We start from the raw sequence: 6,000 nt of genomic DNA on the forward strand, positions 1-6,000 counted from the left end.
GCTCATCGTGGCGCAGAGACTAAAGGTTGACAGGGCTGTTCAATCACCAAAGGAAAGAGGAATATTGGGACCTGGGAACGTGAAAGAGCAGCAAAGGCTCTGGAAGCACTTGAAAGAGACAACCTAAAAGAACAACACTCTGAATGGGCAATATTGAAGTCTGTCAATACTAATTAACATCTTTTTACACCATGCATCAGAGTTAAGAATGACTTAACTTCGCACTAAAATAAATGTGTTCACAGGTGTCCAAGGAGGTCAATGCATGACCTCCGTCACAGGTCGGACAGACGGTGCTTAGAGGAGTGGGTGGGAAGGATACCTGGGTTGCCCCGTGCTCCTTTCACTACAGAAACATGAAGTAGATCGAGTGTGGTTGTGAGAAAAGTTAACCAGAATGTAGGATGTATAGATAGGTGTAAAAATTACACGAGAGCAGCAGATGAATGACCTCCAACACAATTCTCCACAATGACACCACTGGCAAGAACACAGCAGAAATGTGAGGTGAACATTCTCATCAACAAGATTAAGAATCTGGGGTGACCCTTTCAGAGTTATCTCCATTACACCGTCTTGGTAACATCATCATCATCATCAGCAGCAGAAGTGTAGCGGCTCAAGTCAACTCATTATGCTCACAGGACAACCAATAAAAGTGAATAACAATAAAAATGCCAGATCCCACTCCAGGAAACAAGGATAAATTTAAACGCAGCAATCAATAATCTAATTTAGCTTCTACACTTTGGTTACAGAATACAAAAATTGACACATTCAGTAATCCTAACAATCAATCTCTACCTCAGTGATCTCAATGACTCCATCCTCCCCGGGTTACACACTGTCTGATCTCACTGGCTCCATCCTCCCCGGGTTACACACTGTCTGATCTCACTGGCTCCATCCACCCCGGGTTACACACTGTCTGATCTCACTGGCTCCATCCTCCCCGGGTTACACACTGTCTGATCTCACTGACTCCATCCTCCCCGGGTTACACAAGGTCTGATCTCACTGGCTCCATCCTCCCCGGGTTACACACTGTCTGATCTCACTGGCTCCATCCTCCCCGGGTTACACACTGTCTGATCTCACTGGCTCCATCCTCCCCGGGTTACACACTGTCTGATCTCACTGGCTCCATCCTCCCCGGGTTACACACTGTCTGATCTCACTGGCTCCATCCTCCCCGGGTTACACACTGTCTGATCTCACTGGCCCCATCCTCCCCGGGTTACACACTGTCTGATCTCACTGGCTCCATCCTCCCCGGGTTACACACTGTCTGATCTCACTGACTCCATCCTCCCCGGGTTACACACTGTCTGATCTCACTGGCTCCATCCTCCCCGGGTTACACACTGTCTGATCTCACTGACTCCATCCTCCCCGGGTTACACACTGTCTGATCTCACTGGCTCCATCCTCCCCGGGTTACACACTGTCTGATCTCACTGACTCCATCCTCCCCGGGTTACACACCGTCTGATCTCACTGACTCCATCCTCCCCGGGTTACACACTGTCTGATCTCACTGACTCTATCCTCCCCGGGTTACACACTGTCTGATCTCACTGACTGCATCCTCCCCGGGTTACACACTGTCTGATCTCACTGACTCAATCCTCCCCGGGTTACACACTGTCTGATCTCACTGACTCCATCCTCCCCGGGTTACACACTGTCTGATCTCACTGACTCCATCCTCCCCTGGTTACACACTGTCTGATCTCACTGGCTCCATCCTCCCCGGGTTACACACTGTCTGATCTCACTGGCTCCATCCTCCCCGGGTTACACACTGTCTGATCTCACTGACTCCATCCTCCCCGGGTTACACACTGTCCAATGTCACTGGCTCCATCCTCCCCGGGTTACACACTGTCTGATCTCACTGACTCCATCCTCCCGGGTTACACACTGTCTGATCTCAGTGGCTCCATCCTCCCCGGGTTACACACTGTCTGATCTCACTGACTCCATCCTCCCCGGGTTACACACTGTCTGATCTCAGTGGCTCCATCCTCCCCGGGTTACACACTGTCTGATCTCACTGACTCCATCCTCCCCGGGTTACACACTGTCTGATCTCACTGGCTCCATCCTCCCCGGGTTACACACTGTCTGATCTCACTGACTCCATCCTCCCCGGGTTACACACTGTCTTATCTCACTGGCTCCATCCTCCCCGGGTTACACACTGTCTGATCTCACTGACTCCATCCTCCCCGGGTTACACACTGTCTGATCTCACTGGCTCCATCCTCCCCGGGTTACACACTGTCTGATCTCACTGGCTCCATCCTCCCCGGGTTACACACTGTCTGATCTCACTGGCTCCATCCTCCCCGGGTTACACACTGTCTGATCTCAGTGGCTCCATCCTCCCCGGGTTACACACTGTCTGATCTCACTGACTCCATCCTCCCCGGGTTACACACTGTCTGATCTCACTGGCTCCATCCTCCCCGGGTTACACACTGTCTGATCTCACTGGCTCCATCCTCCCCGGGTTACACACTGTCTGATCTCACTGACTCCATCCTCCCCGGGTTACACACTGTCTGATCTCACTGGCTCCATCCTCCCCGGGTTACACACTGTCTGATCTCACTGGCTCCATCCTCCCCGGGTTACACACTGTCTGATCTCACTGACTCCATCCTCCCCGGGTTACACACTGTCTGATCTCACTGACTCCATCCTCCCCGGGTTACACACTGTCTGATCTCACTGACTCCATCCTCCCTGGGTTACACACTGTCTGACCTCACTGGCTCCATCCTCCCCGGGTTACACACTGTCTGATCTCACTGGCTCCATCCTCCCCGGGTTACACACTGTCTGATCTCACTGGCTCCATCCTCCCCGGGTTACACACTGTCTGATCTCACTGGCTCCATCCTCCCCGGGTGACACACTGTCGGATCTCACTGGCTCCATCCTCTCCGGGTTACACACTGTCTGATCTCACTGACTCCATCCTCCCCGGGTGACACACTGTCTGATCTCACTGACTCCATCCTCCCCGGGTTACACACTGTCCGATCTCAGTGGCTCCATCCTCCCCGGGTTACACTCTGTCTGATCTCACTGGCTCCATCCTCCCCGGGTTACACACTGTCTGATCTCACTGACTCCATCCTCCCCGGGTTACACACTGTCCGATCTCAGTGGCTCCATCATGATTCCAGTTGTCTCAATTCTACTTTACCCCCACCCATATGCGAAATACAAACAGACACAGTAGTGATGGATGTGAGCCACCGGACCCCTCCAGGCTGCTGCTTTATTGACAAGATCAAGGCTGATGAGCCCAAACTCTACTTTCTCTTCCCACCCCTCCCAGAAACTTTCAACCTTGTTTCCATGATGTGGAGATGCCGGCGTTGGAGTTAAAGTTCGTGATTCGAAGCAAACCTGTTGGACTTTAACCTGGTGTCAGACTTCTTCCTGAACCTGGTTTTCAGCCAAGACTCTCAGTGGTCTGGAAAATGATTCCGCCCCCACTGCCCTGGGGGGAGATTAACGTCTCTCCCTCGGCGCTCAGTGTTGTTCTTTGGGGTTTGATTTCCGCATTTAACAGACATTCGCCATTTTCTCTCAACTCCGGAAAACATTTACTTTCGCCATGAAAGCACTCGAATGCAGTGCATGAATTGTGTAAAAGACAGCAGACTGCGCTCTACCAATCTCTGTGAAGACTCTGCAGGACTGGAGCCGCCATTGTTTCCTTCCCGCTTTCACCCAGCAGCTCGCTCCATCCTCAATCCCCGGATTGGCGGCCCGGTGCAGCACTGCGCCGGCGCGGGAACCGCAGCCGGCACAAGATGGCTGGCCAAAGCTGTTTGCGCATGCTCGCTAGCCCGCGGCCGCGCGCGCGGGAGCGGTTACCGTGGTTTGAAACTGAAATGGGCGGTTAGGATCGCGCGCCTCTGTGTTTATTGGTTCATTCAGTCCCTCGGCGCTGTGGGCGGGGCTCCAACCGCCAACCCCGCTGTCCTCGCGCCGGCCCCGGACCGCCTGTACTCGTCAGAGCCCCTCCCCCACCTCTTCACTATCCAGCCAATCCCCCACCTCCACACCACCTAGCCCCTCCCCCACCTCTTCACTACCTAACCCATCCCACACAACCCAACCCATCCCCACAACATCACTACCAATCCCCTCCCCCACGGCCAAACCACCCCGGCCCTACCTCACAACGTAGCCCCTCCCCCACCTCCTCACTACACCGCCCCTCCCCCACCTCACAACCCAGATCCTCACTCATGCCCTCCCCGACACCACCCAGCCAACCCCCAACCTCCTTAACCACCCCCTCCCCAACCTCCTACCCACCTCCCAACCACCCAGACCATCCCCCACCTCTTCACCACCCAGCCCATCCCCCACTTCCACACCACCCAGCCCCTCCCCCACCTCCTCACCACCCAGCCCCTCCCCCACCTCCACACCACCCAGCCCCTCCCTCACCTCCTCACTACCCAGCCCTTCCCCCACCTCACTACCCAGCCCCTCCCCCACCTCCTCACCACCCAGCCCCTCCCCCACCTCCTCACCACCCAGACCCTCCATCACCTCCTCACCACCCAGCCCCTCCCCACCTCCTCACCACCCAGACCCTCCATCACCTCCTCACCACCCACCCCCTCCCTCACCTCCACACCACCCAGCCCCTCCCCCACCTCCTCACCACCAGCCCCTCCCCCACCTCCTCACCACCCCAGCCCCTCCCCCACCTCCTCACCACCCAGCCCCTCCCCCACCTCCTCACCACCCAGCCCCTCCCCCACCTCCTCACCACCCAGACCCTCCATCACCTCCTCACCACCCACCCCCTCCCTCACCTCCACACCACCCAGCCCCTCCCCCACCTCCTCACCACCCAGCCCCTCCCCCACCTCCTCACCACCCAGCCCCTCCCCCACCTCCTCACCACCCAGCCCCTCCCCCACCTCCTCACCACCCAGCCCTCCCCCACCTCCTCACCACCCAGCCCCTCCCCCACCTCCTCACCACCCAGCCCATCCCCACTTCCTCACCACCCAGCCCCTCCCCCACCTCCTCACCACCCAGCCCCTCCCCACCTCCTCACCACCCAGCCCCTCCCCCACCTCCTCACCACCCAGCCCCTCCCTCACCTCCTCACCACACAGCCCCTCCCTCACCTCCTCACCACCCAGACCCTCCCCCACCTCCTCACCCACCCCCTCCCTCACCTCCTCACCACCCAGCCCCTCCCCCACCTCCTCACCACCCAGACCCTCCCCCACCTCTTCACCACCCAGCCCCTCCCCCACTTCCACACCACCCAGCCCCTCCCCCACTTCCACACCACACAGCCCCTCCCCCACCTCCTCACCACCCAGACCCTCCCCCACCTCCTCACCACCCAGCCCCTCCCTCACCTCCTCACCACCCAGACCCTCCCCCACCTCCTCACCACCCAGACCCTCCCCCACCTCCTCACCACCCAGCCCCTCCCCCACTTCCACACCACCCACCCCCTCCCCACTTCCACACCACCCAGACCCTCCCCACCTCCTCACCACCCAGACCCTCCCCCACCTCCTCACCACCCAGCCCCTCCCCCACTTCCACACCAACCAGCCCCTCCCCCACCTCCACGCCACCCAGCCCTCCCTCACCTCCTCACCACCCAGCCCCTCCCCAACTCTTCACCACCAACCCCCTCCCCACCTCACCACCCAGCCCCTCCCCCACCTCCTCACCAACCCCCTCCCCCACATCACCACCCAGCCCCTCCCCCACCTCCTCACCACCCCCCTCCCCCACCCCCACACCACCCAGCCCCTCCCCCACCCCCACACCACCCAGGCCCTCCCCCACCCCTACACCACCCAGCCCCTCCCCCACACCACCCAGCCCCTCCCCATCCCGACACCACCAGCCCCTCCCCCACCTCCTCACCCACCCCCTCCCCAACCTCCTCACCCAGCCCCTCCCCAACCTCCTCACCCACCCCCTCCCCCA

The 6,000-nt window shown here is 58.7% G+C and overlaps 1 protein-coding gene across 2 annotated transcripts in view; it reads right to left on the minus strand.

Annotated features, from left to right (window-relative positions):
* LOC140410233 (NACHT, LRR and PYD domains-containing protein 3-like) overlaps positions 1-3,826 on the minus strand; it is a 113,031-nt gene extending 109,205 nt beyond the window's left edge. Inside the window, exon 1 of one of the 2 annotated variants that reach the window (XM_072498186.1) lies at positions 3,693-3,826. The gene's annotated coding sequence lies outside the window, so the exon portion shown is untranslated. Of the gene's footprint in view, positions 1-3,423 lie in introns of both variants that reach the window. The other variant, XM_072498185.1, reaches the window with a different exon arrangement.
* Between the last annotated feature and the right edge of the window lie 2,174 nt (positions 3,827-6,000).

This window comes from Scyliorhinus torazame, chromosome 4 (assembly GCF_047496885.1).
Source record: "Scyliorhinus torazame isolate Kashiwa2021f chromosome 4, sScyTor2.1, whole genome shotgun sequence".
NCBI lineage: Eukaryota > Metazoa > Chordata > Chondrichthyes > Carcharhiniformes > Scyliorhinidae > Scyliorhinus > Scyliorhinus torazame.